The sequence below is a fragment of the Hylobates moloch genome, unplaced genomic scaffold (genome assembly GCF_009828535.3).
Source record: "Hylobates moloch isolate HMO894 unplaced genomic scaffold, HMol_V3 SCAFFOLD_19, whole genome shotgun sequence".
Taxonomy (NCBI): Eukaryota; Metazoa; Chordata; class Mammalia; order Primates; family Hylobatidae; genus Hylobates; species Hylobates moloch.
The window spans coordinates 21242845-21260172 of NW_026652294.1; the positions used below are offsets into that span (position 1 = coordinate 21242845).

Consider the following 17328-nt stretch of genomic DNA (forward strand, 5'->3'; position numbering starts at 1 on the left):
TTTTTAGTACAAAGAGAATAGAAGGTAACATTTGTTTATTTATTTAAAACATTTGTACACTGCTGGCTGGGTGCAGTGGCTAACACCTGTAATCCCAGCAGTTTGGGAGTACGAGGCGGGTGGATCACGAGGTCAGGAGATCGAGACCATCCTGGCTAACACAGTGACCGGCCAGGCTGGTCTTGAACTCCCGACCTTAGGGATTTCACCATGTTGTCCAGGCTGGTCTCGAACTCCCACCTCAGCCTCCTGAAGTGCTAGGACACGGATGAGCCACTGTGCCCAGTCAGCTTTCTTAACTCTCTGCCTTTTCTTAAGTTTTTCTAACATCGTACTGTCCTCCTCCTTACCTTTTGGGGCATCATTCCTTTCCTGACTTCTATCCCAGAGATAAACACTAAGGTCAGTTACTAAGGGCTCCTTTTATTGTTTTATTTTTCTCTTTTTCTAATCCTCATAAGTGTTATTTATGAGACTTAACTGTCACCTCTGTATATGCTAGCCTACATATCCATGCCTCACCTCTCTTCCATACTCCAAAACAAAATCCATATTTACCTGCTGGCATTCTTTTTGTTTTGTTTTTGAGTTGGAGTCTCGCTCTGTTGCACAGGCTAGAGTGCAGCGGTGTGATTTCAGCTCACTGCAACCTCTGCCTTTGGGGTTTAAGCAATTCTTCTGCCTTAGCCTCCCAAGTAGCTGGGATTGCAGGCGCACACCACCACATCTGGCTAATTTTTGTATTATTAGTAGAGACAGCTTTTCACCATGTTGGCCAGGCTGATCTCGAACTCCTGACCTCAAGTGATCTGCCCACCTCAGCCTCCCAAAGTGCTGAGATTACAGGCGTGAGCCACCGCGCCCGGCTGGCATTCTTTGCTACTTCTTCGTACTCAGTATGTTGAAAGTCAAATAATGCCTCCCATTAGTATTAGTTTCTGTTAGTTATTGTTAGTTTCTATTAGTTCTTCTATAATTTATAATTATAGTTATTATTAGTGTTTTTCAGTGGTGCCATCATCCTCTCAAGTTTGCAACCCTGGAGCATTTGGAGGGCCATAGAATAAACTCTGTTATTTCAAACCTGGAATCCTGCTACTTAGTTATGATACTGGCTGCTGCCCCTTTGCTGCCAAGCCAGCCCGGATCCAGCGACCTGAGAGGAGCGTGGGTAGTTGGAGCACTTAGAACCCCTTTAGAATTGTACCACTTCCTTGTGATCAAAACCCTTCTATGACTTCCCATTGCACTCAGGCCGGTTTGGGATTTTGCTTTTTATCCCATGAGGCTCTGTGTGTTCTGGCCTCTCCAACCTTCTCTCACTTCTTTTACACCCCACCCTCCTCTCTGAGCATCTTAACTGCAAGGTCCTTCTTTCAGTTCCTCAAATTGCCGAAGCCTTTTCCGGCCTTAAGGCTTTTGTTTTTGTATACACCTGCACCGCTCTTTTGGCTTAGACTGTCCTTGCTCTGCTCCCCACTAGCTTTCACCCAGCTAACTTCAGGTTCAGATTAAATTGTCACCTCAGGAAGGTCCTCCTTTATGCTCTCATCCCACTACCTCCATCCACCCTCAGTTAAGACTGGCAGAGGCCGGGCGCGGTGGCTCACGCTTGTAATCCCAGCACTTTGGGAGGCCGAGGCGGGCGGATCACGAGGTCAGGAGATCGAGACCACGGTGAAACCCCGTCTCTACTAAAAATACAAAAAAAAAATTAGCCAGGCGTGGTGGCGGGCGCCTGTAGTCCCAGCTACTCGGAGAGGCTGAGGCAGGAGAATGGCGTGAACCCGGGAGGCGGAGCTTGCAGTGAGCCGAGATTGCGCCACTGCACTCCAGCCTGGGTGACAGAGCGAGACTCCGTCTCAAAAAAAAAAAAAGACTGGCAGAGCTCCTGTTATTTTTTCATAGCTCTCACCACAATTCATGATTCAGGACCATGTCTGTTTTGTTCACTGTATCTCCAGAGCCTGGCCAAGTGTCAGGCATACAGCAGACTTCCAGTAAATGTTTGTAGGCTGTGTTGTAAGTCTGGGCTTTTGCTTTTGTTATTTATTGCTATCCTGTAGTTTTTTTGTTTTTTGTTTTTTGTTTTTTTTTTGAGACAGAGTCTCGCTCTGTTGCCCGGGCTGGAGTGTAGTGGCGCGATCTCGGCTCACTGCAACCTCTGCCTCCTGGGGTCAAGCAATTCTTCTGCCTCAGCCTCCTGAGTAGCTAGGACTACAGGTGTGCACCACCACACCTGGCTAATTTTTGTATTTTTAGTAAATATGGGGTTTCACCATATTATCCAGGCTGGTCTTGAACTCCTGACCTTGTGATCCACCTGTCTCAGCCTCCCAAAGTGCTGGGATTACAGGCGTGAGCCACCACACCCAGCCTATCCTGTAGTTTCTGGTAGCATTGCTACCTCCTTACTCTCTCCTCTGGGACTTGATCTTACTGTTGGAAGTCTTGCCACAGTGGGATAGATTCCAAAATTACTGAAGAGGACACCGATCCTGTTCTGAATTGTACCTCTGCCTGGAAGCCCTTATCACTAAGCCAGACTAGATCTAAAGTAAACTGTGCTGAGCTCACTAAGTCCCACAAGCATTGCATCTTGGTTGTCCAGCCTGGGGTCAGCACTTGCAGCTGTTATTCTTCCCGTATTTCAACCTGCTCTTGATTTCTTCCTCCTCCCTCTACCCAGCATGGGGCTTCTAAAGACCTTGTATACTTTCCAGCTGAGCCTGCTTACCCTTTGACATTTTGCAGCCTGTTGACATTGACAACTGCCTCCAGTGTCTCACCCCTGCAGATTGCCCCCACACTGATCTTCCTGAAACAGTGCTTTGTTTATGTTTCCTGCTCCCTCCCAAATCGACCACAGGCACTAAAGTTTGAAAGCCTTCAATGGTGTTTCATTGCCTAGAGGGTTTAAATGCTTTAGCTTGTTATTTAAAGTTTCTGGACTAGCACTGTCCAATAGAAATAGAATGTAAGCCACAAATATGAGCCACCTATGTATAGATTTTCTAGTAGCCACATTAAAAAAGTAGAAAGGGGTGAAATTGATTTTTATAGCATTTTATTGACTTCAGTATATCCAAAATATTATCATTTAAATAGGTAATTGGTAAAAATTATTAATGAGGTACTTTACATCCTTTTTTCTAGTTAAGCCTTTGAAATCTGGAGTGTATTTTTCGCTCATATACATCTCAGTTCAGAGTAACAACATTTCAAGTGCTCAGTAGCCACATGTGACTAGTGGCCACCATGTTGGACAGCACAACTCTAAACTGTGCTCTCCACAGAGTTGAAGGGCCATACCTGGGTAATTCCAGCCACTGGCCTTTTGGCTACTATTCCCCTCACCTAGAACCAGCTTCCTTATCCAAATGTGCCAGCCTTCCTTGCCAAGAAACACAAGGGGACACCAAGATCAAAGGGGGACCCTAAGATTAAAATTTAAGTTCTCGTCATATTCTCTGAAAACTTTTAACAATTTTTTTGGTGTCTTTTTTTTCATATAGTGATTACTTACAGTATTTACCAATTTACATTATAATCAGAGGTAATATTACAATCTTTAACAACAGGTAAAGCATGGACCAATAAGAATCGGTGTCTGATGAATTAGAATTGATGCCAGCTGCACACAGCCTCAGTGTTCTCATTTGTGTGTACCTGCTTAATAGCAACGCTGTGTACTGTATTTTTTTTTTTTTTTTTGAGGCATGGTCTCACTCTTTCACCCAGGCCGGAGTGCAGTAGCATAAACATGGCTCATTGCAACCTCCATCTCCTGGGCTCAAGCAGTCCTCCCACCTCAGCCTCCTGAACAGCTGGGACTACAGACATGCACCTCCATACCTGGCTCATGTTTTGTAGAGACGAGGTCTCACTATGTTGCCCAGGCTGGTCTCGATCTCCCAGGCTCAAGCAATCTGCCTGCCTTAGCCTCCCAAAGTGCTGGGATTACAGGAGTGAGCCACCGTGCCTGGCCTGTGTATTATTGACTTCCCCCTAAGACTGAGTTTCTTGAAGGCAGGCATTTATCTTACCTGGTTTGCATCCCTAGAACAGTTTCTGACCAGGCCTGTAGTAGGCAGTGTGTAAATGTTTTAAATAAATGAACAAATGTTACCTTCTATTCTCTTTTATTCTTTTTATGTGCTGTGCTTTGTCTTTCCAGTTAGAAACTGAAATGTAAGTCCTTTGGGTACAGAGATCATGAATTATGAAGGTGTATATGGTATATTTGCTTGGTTGTCTTCATAGGAGCATTTCACCATCCTCTGAATGTCGATTTGTGCTTTCTTTTTCCCCCAAACCACCTTATTGAGGTATGATTGACATACTAAAAGCTTTAGGTATTTAACATATACCACTCGATGTGTTTGGAGATTTTCTTTTAAAAAAAATAACTTGTGTTTAGATATTGTTATGGATTGTCAGATTGGGTCATTAATGAAGTTTGACAGTTTTAATGAGACTGACTTTCTTTGTGGTTTATAAACAGGCTCCGAAAGCAGCTTCAAAAGTAGAGCTCCAAAATAGTTCCATAATTATTGTAATTAATGCAAGTCTTCCAGAATTAGGGCAGAGTTGGAGAGTCTCTGAATTAGGAGTCAAAAGTCCTGGATTCATTTGTATTGCTGACATTTGCTTGAGTGCATACTGGGTGCCAAGCGCAGGAATGATTGAAAATTCAAAAACTACAGTATGGAAAAAAAAATACCCCTTTAACACAAAGGTAAAATGATTAATTCTTCCTAGGAAGATCTAATTTCTCTCTGTTCTCTTAGACTTTACTCATTTCTGACATAGACTACATTATATCATGTTTCTTAATCTGTCTCTCCCGCTGGATTGCAAATTTCTTAAGTGAGACTATTGTAGTCATCTTTGCATCCCTAGGCACATACTGTACTGTGTCTGTCATATCGTGGACACTCAAATGTTTGTTAAATAAATAACTTGAAGTAAGTTACTTAGCTTTGCAGAGTCTTAGTTTTTTCTTTTGCAAGTAGGAACTTCTCTGCTTCAGAGAATTGTTGAAACTGGGGTGAGAATAATCTTTTAAAGCTACAGATCTGTTCTGTATATATCTTAATTTAAAACATTTACTTAAAAAACAAGTGTAAATCTGATCATATTTCTCCCCTACTTAAACTGTTAATAAGGCTGGGTGCACAGGCTTGCGCCTGTAATCCCAGCACTTTGGGAAGCTGAGGCGGGCAAATATCTTGAGCTCAGGAATTCAAGACCAGCCTGGGCAACATAGCAAAACCCTGTCTCTGCAAAAAATACAAAAATTAGCTGGGCGTCGTGGTGCCTGCCTGTAGTCCCAGCTACTCGGGAGGCTGAGGTGGGAGGATAGCTTGAGCCTGGTGGCAGAGGTTGCAGTCAGCCGAGATTGTGCCACCATACTCCAGTGTGGGTGACAGAGTGAGACCCTGTCTCAGAAACAAAACTGTCATTGAGGCCTAAAGACCCTGATAAGAACCTGAATTCTTGTTCTTGCCTTTTTCACTGACCACCCAGTGAAGCTTCTGCCAGCGTCCCCTGCCTCTTTTCCTGCTGTCTTCCCCCTTGCTGAGTATACTCTCACCATACTGACCCTCTTCAAGCTCCTGAAATATATGTTCTTCCCTACCCAAGGTCCCTTCCTTGAGCATGCTATTCCCACAGCTGGAAGCCCGCAGGCCCAACCTTAGTTGATGCCTCTTCAGTCCTGAGCTCAGTGTGTGTGTCTCTTCTTTAATGACTTCCTAATCACCCCGCTCCACATTAGAAGATCTCAATTGTATAATTATTTAATTTGTATATTATATTTCCCCTTCTGGAAAATAGCTACATGAATAAACATACTCTGTTTTATTCACATTTGTGTCACCAACATCTAGCACTGTGAGTTGCACATAGTAGGTCCTCAATAAATATTTTTTCAAATGAAGTTAAGAAAGATAATTTAAAATAGAATTTCTAAAAAACCTCATTTTAGGCAAAGCTCGGTGGTTCATGTATGTGATGCCAGCACTTTGGGATGCCAAGGCAGGCAGGTCACTTGAGTCCAGGAGTTTGAGACCAGCCTGGGTGACATGGTGAAACCCATCTCTACAAAAAAAAAAAAAAATTAGCTGGTTGTGATAGTGCGCGCCAGTAGTCCCAGCTACTCGGGAGGCTGATACAGGAAGATTGCTTGAGCCTGGGAGGCAGAGGTTGCAGTGAGCTGAGATTGCACCATTAAGCCCCAGCCTGGGTGACAGAACAAGACTCCATCTCCAAAAAAAGAAAAGAAATTATGCATGGGCTTGACATGATGACACTCTCACTAAACATTTGAATGCATAGACATGCTGAATGCTGTGCTAGGAGCTAGGACTACAGAGGTGGGGCGAAAGGAGATCTTTGTTCCCAAGGAATGCACAGCCAGGTGGGTGACACAGATGTGGACACAGATGAGTGCCATTTAGTGTAGTAAGTGCTGTAATAGACAGTACAAGGGGTGCGGCGGGGATGAAAAGGAAGGTCATCAACATGATGGGGAGGTTGAGAAAGCCTTCCCAGGGAAGGTGACACTCGCACTAAGTTGTGGAGGAAAAGGGCATTTCAGGCGGAGAGAACAGCCTGTGCAGAGGCATGAGGGAGCATTTTTAGTATGTGGAGAAGATGACGGCACAGCGGTATGCTTTACAAGGCTGGCATTAGGGTACAGGGCTAACAGCTGACTTACAGTTGAACCGTGATATGTCAGACTCAGCCTCTTACACTCCACTGCAGTTTAGGACGGGAAATGACCTTAGAATAATGATCTGACTCTGTATGTTTGAATTCATAAAGGCATAGAGTACCATTCAGAGAAGATAATCATAAACCACAATGGCACTTGTCACTTCTAGTTAATATATTTGCTTCAGTGGTGTACCTATAACCATGCAAATGATGTTAGGTGGAATTAGAAAGTGGTGACTCATTTAAGCTTGTCTGTAGGAGCAGAGAGTGTAAAGGAAGTGACTTCCAGATCACCTGAGGTGAGTGCTGATACCATCTCAAATGGACCAGACACTGAACCAGTGAAAGGGAGGAAATCAGAAAAGAGGACTACCCAGAAGGGCCTCTGGTATATGTTCTGGGAAAGACAGTTCCTACATCTTGAAGGTCTTTACATATCTCCAAGTCTCCAAGCGGTTCACTGAGCTAATATTAATCTAATTTAATTCTCAACCAGATTTGAAAAAGGGAGATTAATTGGATAAAAATGTAGCCAATTTTCCTTCATTTACTCCTATTTGTTTTCAATGTCTCTTTCCTTTTCTGTCTCCTCCTATCCATTTTTCTCTCCCTGTTACTCTTAAATAGTGCCTCCTTTCCCCATCCACCCCATCTCTAGCCATCTTCCATTCTGTTTCCGCTAAGTTGCTTTCAGTTGTAGGATGTCCATACCGTGTTGGTTAAACTAATGTTTCTCAGCTTTGCATATTGAGAGCTTGATATTTTTCAAATGGGAAGAAGTGATTATGCTCTGGTAGTGCTGATTACACTCACAAGATGTTAATTGACTTATGGTAATGCCGATTTCTGCAAGTTCTATGTATGTATTTGATCTACATAACAAAGGGCTAAGGAGCTAAGTGATGATAGGGAGAATGGTAGTAATGAGTGCAGTTTAGTTTAAGATGTTTGGAAGAGAAAGGACAGAGAAAAACGGAAGCAGGAGGAGGTTGAGAAGGTAACACCTTTAAGTAAGATAGAAAATCAGGCTGGGTGCCGTGGCTCATGCCTGTAATCCCAGCACTTGGGAAGCCAGAGTAAGAGGATCACTTGAGGCCAGGAGTTCAAGACCAGCTTGAGCAACATAGTGAGACCCCCATCTCTACAAAAAATGTTTTAAACATTAACTGAGCATGATGGCACATGCCTGTAGTCCTAGCTACTCAAGAGGCTGAGGCAGGAGGATTGCATGAGCCCAGGAGTTGAAGGCTGCAGTGAGCTAGGATTGCATCACTACACTCCAGCCTGAGAGACAGAGTGACACCCTGTCTCAAAAAAAAAAAAAAGAAAAGAAAATTCTATAATCTATTAAAAGATACACAGGAAGGACCCAGGGGAGAAAGAAAAATGGAAGCTGCTTAAATGGAGATGGTAGCAGATTTGATGGGACAAGGCCACCAGATTTCTCCCATGGTCACAGGTAGACTATACTCATTGGAAGTTCCTTGTAGTATCTCAACAGGTAAGAAGAAGTCATGGGTTCTCATCTTGGATACCTTGAGCTCAAAATGAGTTTATGCTACTTTGTTTTGTCATGGCACCCACTAGAATGGTTTGCACATAGTAGGTGTAAACAGTCGAGATAAAGTCACAGGATTGAAAGATGATACTGATTATACCTTTAAACTTGTTACCAGGTAACACTATCTGTGGTTTATGACAAGGGAACATGTTTATTAATCCTCTTATCTTGTGAATAGTACAGTTACACTGAATTCTTTTCCTAAAGGTGTTGATTTATTAAATGTGTACATTAAAAATATGCCAGATTTTTTTTTTAAGACAGAGTTTCACTCTTGTTGCCCAGGCTGGAGTACAATGGCACCATCTCGGTTCACCGCAACCTCCGCCTCCTGGGTTCAAGCGATTCTCCTGCCTAAGCCTCCCGAGTAGCTGGGATTACAGGCATGTGCCACCACGCCTGGCTAATTTTGTATTTTTAGTAGAGACGGGGTTTCTCCATGTTGGTCAGGCTGGTCTTGAACTCCCGACCTCAGGTGATCCGCAGCCTCCCAAAGTGCTGGGATTACAGGCGTGAGCCACCCTGCCGAGCCCAGAATTTTCATAATGCTGTTTTGGCATGTCTTTATTTAAAAATATATGTGTATCTATCTCGAGCCTCAAAAACTGGAAGTGGACCAGGCTTTCTAACCTGGAGACCCCCTGGTCAGCATATCAAGAGAAATGTCTTGGGTACTTGCTGTGCACAAGATTCTGATGTGGAGGAAGGCAATCCAAAGTAAAAGATGAAACGGCTGCTCTCTGAGGAGCTAAATGTCTTCCTCCTGTGAAAATCCTGCTGATGGTGTCTCATGCTCAGTAATATCCTTTTCCTGAGGAGAGGTTTTACTCAGATGTTATCTCTATGGACCTTCTAAATAAAGACTCTTTCCGGTTAGACGTACCATGGACAACAGATTTTAAATTAATCTTTCACCGTCTACTCTTTAGTGAATTTTGTCAACCTTCTTTTTACTATACAAGTTTTATATTTTTACACCAATATGTTTAAAATTTACAGTGTTTTGTCTTGCAGTTTGGCTCAATTGTCTTAAACAAAAGGCCACAATACTTACTGATTCCACCTTAAACCATGCAGGTGGGTCTGTGGACTGCTTTAGAAAGAAGAGATCTTTTTATGTCCCACACCCCACTATGTAGCCGAAAGGCTCAGAGGGGAAAATACTACTTTTACAACACCAAAAAACAAAAGCAAAACATAAACGGTAAAAAAGGCTCTTGGTAGAAATCACAAAGACAAGAAGAATGAATGAAGATGTAAAAGACATCACATTTCAAGCCAGTAAGGGATGGTTTGAAAACTAAAAAGGGGGCCCTCTACCTGTCCCCCAAAACTTGTGACTCGGCCTCAGCACATTGTGGCGCCACCCTGCGCTTCCTGAACTGGCCAGAGCCGGGACTCAACCGATGCAGCACGTTAGCTTTGGAAGCAGACGGTCTCTAGACTGACTGTGCTGAAAAATGTGTATTTAATGTCATTTTCTCTTGCTTTGCTTTAACCTCCTGTTTTTCAGACCTTGGGCTTATCATTCAGGGTGCTTTTCAAAAAGGTAACTGGAGGCTGGAGAGGGGCCCCTGCTTCACCTCCGTCTGGAAAGGTGTGATGCTGTTGGATACCCTGTCGCTGGCAACCCACCTGCCCAGTACTTGAATCTTGAAATCCTGACACATTGAATCTGGAAACATTGCCACATCCTTTAGTTTTTCTTTTCTCTGTGGCTTTGGACTTTGACCTTCTCGTTTTTATGTTCACGCCACCATCCTGAATCTAAATCATCCTTGTTCTATTTCTGGGTTATTTAAATAGCTCTCTAGTCAGTTGTCCTGTTTCTAGTTTCTCCCCAGAAAACATTTCCTACGCACTATTTTCTTTTCCTTTCTTTAGCAACCTGTCCTTACTGTGTGAAATCCAAACACCTTTGTTCGAGCCAAGTTCGTTTACTGCTCCCATTTATCAACTGTTGTTTCTTTCTTTTGAATCTTTGCCTTCTGTACAATCTTTTCTCCGTTTTCCATATTATTTTCTCTCTTTTTGTCCCCATGCTCTATAAAGGTTTGACTTATGTAAAATTTTCTCCCTGCTTCTGGCTGCCAATTCATTGTCCCCCTTACTCTAAAAAAGCCTTCTCGAAACTTTGTCTTCCTGAAAGCCTTTCTTAAGTAACGCCCCCTTCATTTGGATATAGTTTGTTCTTACTGATGTGATTGTGACGATAATGAATTAAGTAGACTTTGCTAATTGGATTCATTAGTTCTAATGGCATTTTTATAGATTTTGGTGTTTTTTTAAACAAATATATCATTTACAAAGAAAGACAATTTTACTTTCCAGTCTTTGAGTTCTAATTCATACCTTAATGTCCTGGCTAGTACTTCGAATACCATGCTGAACAGAAGTGATATGAGTCGGCATTCTTGCTTTTCTCCTGTGTCTTAGGGAGAAAGTATTTAGTCTTGTATCACTAACTGTGGTATGATCTGTGCTTTTTCATAGTTGCATTTTATCAGGTTCCAGAATTTCTCTTTTAATCCTAGTTTACTGAGAATTTTTAATCAGGAATGGAGATTGTTTCATTGGATGTGCTTTTTAAAATATATTAAATTATGTTTTTTCTTTTTTAGTCTGTTAACATGGTGAATTATTTTGACTGACTTTTGAACATTAAACAACCCTGGATTCCTGGGATAAGCCCCATTGGTCATGATAGAGTATATATATATATATATATATATATATTTTTTTTTTTTTTTTTCCCGAGACGGAGTCTCGCTCTGTCGCCAGGCTGGAGGGCAGTGGCGCGGTCTCGGCTCACTGCAACCTCCGCCTCCCAGGTTCAGCCTCCTCCGCCTGCCTCAGCCTCCTGAGTAGCTGGTACTACAGGCACACACCACCATGCCCAGCTAAGTTTTGCATTTTTAGTAGAGATGGGACGGGGTTTCACTGTGCTGGCCAGGCTGGTCTCAAACTCCTGGCCTCATGTGATCCACCCGCCTTGACCTCCCAAAAGTGCTGGAATTACAGGCGTGAGCCACTGTGCCCAGCCATCATTTGTTTTTTTTTTCTTTTTTTTTTTTTTAATTTAACAAAAAAAGTTTTAACATAAAAAATGCACATGACTTTTTTTTTTTTTTTTTTTTTTTTTGACAAAAAGTCTCACTCTCTTGCCCAGGCTAAAGTGCAGCAACCTTCACTTCCTGAGTTCAGGTGTGTGCCACCACACCCGGCTAATTTTTATAAATTTATTAACAACAGGGTTTCGCCATGTTGACCCACCTTAGTCTCCCAAAGTGCTAGGATTACGGGCATGAGCCACCATGCCCAGCCAACCTATGGATTATTTAGAAGTGTTATTTGATTTCCAAATACTTGGAAGTTTCTACGTATCTTTCTGTTATTGATTTCTACTTTAATTTTATTGTACCAAAGAATAGACTTTGTGTTTCTAGGGTCCCCAAGACTATCCCTAGGTTCAGTGATTACTTGGGAGAACTCACAGGGCCCAGCATATGGTCATACTCATGACTAAGATTTATTTCAGTGAAAAAATACAGTGCAAAATTAAAAGGGAAAAGGTGCTGGTAGAAACCAGGTGCCCAGGTGCAAGCTTCCAAAAGTCTTTTCCCAGTAGAACATACAGGACACACTTAATTCCCCCAGGAACAAGTTGTAACAATATGTGTGAAGTTTTGTCTACTAGGAAAGCTTGCCTGAGCCTAGGAATCCAGGCTTTTTATCAGGAGTTAGTTTGGTACCTAGCATGAACCAAAATTTCAGGCTCCCAGTAGGAAAACAGGTGTTCTGCATGAACCGCATGGTATGTAGAGTTTAGACCCAGTAAACCACCCTTATCAATTAGAGAATGGTGGAAACAGTCCTGAAATTTAGATTCCCAGATGCCACCCAAGAGCCAACCTTTTTGCAAGCTGACTATTCCAAGGATAGTAGCCTCCGGTTATGCTATTTGAATTCTTTTTGGTACACTTTGTATAACCGAATCCTTTAAAATGTATTGAGATTTGTTTTATGGTACAGAATATGGTCTGTCTAGGTAAATATTATTTGTGCATTTGAAAGGAATGTATGTCCGCTGTTGTTGGATTTATTATTATTATTTGAGACGGAGTTTTGCTCTTGTTGCTCAGGCTGGAGTGCAATGGTGTGATCTCGGCTCACTGCAACCTCCGTCTTCCAGGTTCAAGCGATTCTCCAGCTTTGGCCTCCCAAGTAACTGGGATTACAGGCATGTGCCACTACGTCTGCCTAATTTTTTTTTTTTTTTTTTTTTGTATTTTTAGTAGCGACAGGATTTCACCATGTTGGCCAGGCTGGTCTCAAACTCCTGACCTCAGATGATCCACCTGCCTCGGCCTTCCAAAGTGCTGGGATTGCAGGTGTGAGCCACTGTGCCTGGCCTGGATTTAATATTTTATAAACGTCGATTAGGTCAAGTCGGTTGGTAGTGTTGTTCAAGTTTTCTATATCTTTACTAGTTTGCTGTCTACTTGCTCTATCAATTATTGAGGAAGGGTATTGAGATTTCCGACTGCAATTATGAACCTGCCCATTTCTCCTTACAGTTCTGTGTTTTTACTTCATGTATTTTGTTGTAAGGTGCATAAATATTTAGAACTATAATGACCTCTTGATGAATTATACTCTCTGGCCATATTAAATGAACCTCTTTATTTCTGGTAACATTTTTTGCATTGAAGTTTACTTTTTCTGATGTTACTGTAGCCACTCCAGCTTTCTTTTAATTAACATTAGCCTGGTATATTTTTTTCCCATTTTAAAATTTGTTTCTTTGTTTTTAAAGTAGCCTTGTAGGCAGCATATAGTTGGGTCTTGCTTTTGCAGTGGCGCGATTTCGGCTCACTGCAACCTCTGCTTCCTGGGTTCAAGCGATTTCCCTGCCTCAGCCTCCCGAGTAGCTGGGATTATAGGCGCCCACCACAACGCCTGGCTGATTTTTGTGTTTTTAGTAGAGACAGTCTTTCACCGTGTTGGCCAGGCTGGTCTCGAACTCTTGACCTCAGGTGGTCTGCCTGCCTCAGCCTCCCAAAGTGCTGGGATTGTAGGCATAAGCCACCATGCCTGGCCTGAGTCTTGCTTTTTAAAAATAATTTGATTTTATAATTTTTGTTCAGATCATTGCCATTTAATGTGATACTGATATGGTGTGGCTTAAACTTACTATCTTGCTATTTGTTTTCTATTAGTTCCATATATTATTTATTTTTCTTCTTTTTCTGCTTTCCTTTTCCCTAAGTATTTTTAAATTTCATTCTATCTTCTTTTTTGGTTGTTTAGCTGTATTTCTTTGTGTATTATTTTAGTGATTTATAATATGCATCTTTTACATACCACAGTCTATCTTCAAATAGTATAGTATCACTTTCGTTATAAGAACTTTACAATTAGGCTGGGCATGGTGGCTCACACCTGTAATCCCAGCACTTTGGGAGGCCAAGGAGTTCAAGACCAGCCTAGCCAACATGGTGAAACCTTGTCTCTACTAAAAATACAAAAATTAGCCGGGCGTGGTGGCCGGCGCCTGTAATCCAAGCTACTTGGGAGGCTGAGGCAGGAGAATCGCTTGAATCTGGGAGGCGGAGGGTTGCAGTGACCTGAGATTGTGCCATTACGCTCCAGCCTGAGCAACACAACGAGACTGTCACAAAGATAAAAAGAAAACTTTACAACTGTATGTCTCCATTTCACCCCTCCCAGGTTTTGTGTTATTGTTATGCATATTACTTATACATATGTTATAAATCCCACAATATGTTATTTTTTAAATTTTACTTTATTTATTTATTTTTTGAGATAGAGTCTCACTCTGTTGCCCAGGCTGGAGTGCAGTGGCATGATCTCGGCACTGCAACCTCTGCCTTCTGGGTTCAGGCAGTTCTCCTGCCTTAGCCTCCTGAGTACATGGGATTACAGACATCCACTACCATGCCCAGCTGCCCAGCTGATTTTTGTATTTTTACTTGAAACGGGGTTTCACCATGTTGGCCAGGCTGGTCTCAAACTCCTGACCTCAAGTGATCTGCCCATCTCGGCCTCCCAAAGTCCTGGGATTATAGGTGTGAGCCACCGCCCCGGCCGTATATTATTATTTTTGTTTTAAATTAACCATTTGAGGAACGAACAGACTATTTTCGAAAAGGGCTGCACCATTTTACAATCCTACCAGCAGTGTATGAGGGTTCCATTTTCTCCAGATCCTTTTCATTGTCTGGCACTTTTATTGTCAGCTATCCTACCGGGTAGGAAATGGTATTTTCATTTGCGTTTGCCTGAAGGCTAATGATTTTGAGCATGTTTTCATGCACTGATTGGCTATTTGTATATCATTGTTGGAAAAATATCTATTCAGATCCTTTGCCCATTTTTAAATTGGGGTACTTGTCTTATTGTTCAATTATAATATTTCTTTATATATCTAGATATATATCCCTTTTTAGACACATGTTCTGTGAAATTTTCTCCTAATCTGCAGGTTGATGCACTAAACTTTTAATTTTGATAAAGTTCAGTTTATCTTTTTTTTTTCTTTTGTTATTTGTGCTTTTGGCATATCTATGTAGACTTTGCTTAACCTAAAGTCACAATGATCTAATTCTATATTTTCTTCTAAGATTGTTATAGTTTTAACTCCTACATTTACATCTCTGATCTCTTTTGAGTAAATTTTTGTGTATGGTGTAGGGGAGGAGTCCAACTTAATTCTTTTGCATGGGGATATATAGTTTTTCCAGCCCCATTTGTTGAAAAGACTATTCTTTTAATTCATTTAATTATCTTGGCAACTTTCTTGTGAAATTGGCTGTAATTGAGGGTTTACTTCTAGATTCTCAATTCTATTCCATTGATCTATATGTCTGTCTTTATGCCATTACCACGATACGCTGATTGTTGTAGTTTTGTATTACGTTTTGAGATTAGGGAGTTTGAGTTCTCTAACTTTATTCTTTTTCAAAATTGTTTTGGCCCTTCTGGATCCCTTGAATTTCCACCTGAATTTTAGGATCAGCTTGTCCATTTCTACAAGGAAGTCAGTTGAGATTGTGATAGAAATTGTGCTGAACTTACAGATCAATTTGGCAAATATTGCCATTTAAACAAAATGTTGCTTTATGAACATTTGCTGCTTTTCCATTTATTTAGATCATCTTTATTTCAACGTTTTATGGTTTTCAAAGTATAAGTGTTACACTTCTTTTGTTAAATTTATTCCTAAAAGTTTATTCTTTTTGATGTTAGGTTTTTCTTTTTTTTTTCTTCGTTTTTGTTTTTGAGACAGGGTCTCACTCTGTCGCCCAGGCTGGAGTGCAGTGGCACGATCACAGCTCACTGCAGCCTTGACCTCCCGGGCTCAAGTGATCTTTCTACTTCAACCTCCTGAGTAGCCAGGACCAGAGTTGCACGGCACCGTGCCTGCCTAATTTTTTAATTTTTTGTAGAGACAGGGTTTTGCTATGTTGCCTAGGCTGGTCTCGAACTCCTGGGCTCAAGTGATCCTCCTGCCTCAGCCTCCCAAAGTGCTGCAATTACAGGCCTGAGCCACCGCACCCAGCCCAATGCTAGTTTGCATGTAATTTTTTTCACAATTTTATTTTTGGTTTGTTCACTGCTAATATGTAGAAATGCAATGGATTTTAATACATTAATCTTGTATCCTGCAAACTTGCTGAACTCATTTATTAGTTGTGATAATTGTCCATTGGATTCCTTAGGATTTTCTTTATACAGGATCATGTCATCTGCAAATAGTGACAGTTTACATTCTTCCTTTGAAGTCTAGATGCTTTTTGTTTCGTTTTCTGCCTAATTGTCCTCCAGTACAATGTTGGCCAAAAGTGGCAAGCCTGGATATTTATCTTGTTTTTGGTCTCAGGGGGACCACTATGATCTTCAGTCATTTGCCACTAAGTATGATGTTAGCTGATTTTTTTTTCAAGATGGCCTTTATTGGGTTAAGGAAGTTCCTTTTTACTCCTAGTTTTCTGTGCATTTTTATTAAGAAAGGGTATTGAATTTTGTTAAATGCTTTTGCTGCTTCTATTGAGATGATCATGTAGTTTTTGTTATTTATTCTACTGATGTGGTATATTACATTGATTTTTGTATATTAAACTAACTTTGCATTCCTGGGATAAATCCCACATGGTCATGGTGTATAATCCTCTTTTTTTTTTTTTTTTTTTTTTTTGAGACAGGGTCTCACTCTGTCACCAGGCGGGAGTGTAGTGGCACGATCTTGGCCCACTGCAACCTCTGGCTCCTGGGTTCAAGCAATTCTCCTGCCACAGCTTCCCGAGTAGCTGAGATTATAGGCATGTGCCACCACACCTAATTTTTGTATTTTTAGTAGAGACAGGGTTTCACCATGTTGGCCAGGCTGGTCTTGAACTCCTGACCTCAGGTGATCTGCCCACCTCGGCCTTCCAAAGTGCTGGGATTACAGGCGTGAGCCACTGCACCTAGCCTATAATCCTTTTTTATAGATTGCTATATTTGACTTGCTAGTATATTTTTTAAAGGATTTTCACATCTATGTTCATAAGAGATAATGGTCTATAGTATTGTTTTTGTACGTGTGTGTTTTTTCTTGTGGTGTCTTTTTCTAGTCAGGATAATACTGGTCTCATAGAATGAATTGTGAAGTGTTCCCTTCGTTTTTGGGGGGTGGGGGTAGAGGGAGGTTTTGTAGATAATTGATACTAATTTTTCTTTAAATATTTGATAGAATTCCCCAGTGAGCTCTGTTGCCTAGGCTAGAATGGATCTTAGCCCACTGTAACCTTGAACTCCTAGGCTCAAGTGATCATCCTGTCTCAGCCTTCTGAGTAGCTAAGACTACAGGTGTGTACCACCACACCCAGCTAATTAGTTTGTTTTTGTGGAGGTGGGGTTTTGCTATTTTGCCCAGGCTGGTCTTGAACTCCTGGCTTCAAGCAACCCTCCCACCTTGTCCTCCCAAATCGTTAGAACTACAGCCACCTCTCCTGGCACTGGGCTTTGCTTTATAGGAATTTTTT

The 17328-nt window shown here is 41.6% G+C and overlaps 1 protein-coding gene across 4 annotated transcripts in view; it reads left to right on the top strand.

The window, feature by feature from the left end:
- Nucleotides 1-17328, top strand: part of TNRC6B (trinucleotide repeat containing adaptor 6B) — a 291806-nt gene that overhangs the window by 4211 nt on the left and 270267 nt on the right. The gene's annotated exons all lie outside the window — the stretch shown is intronic.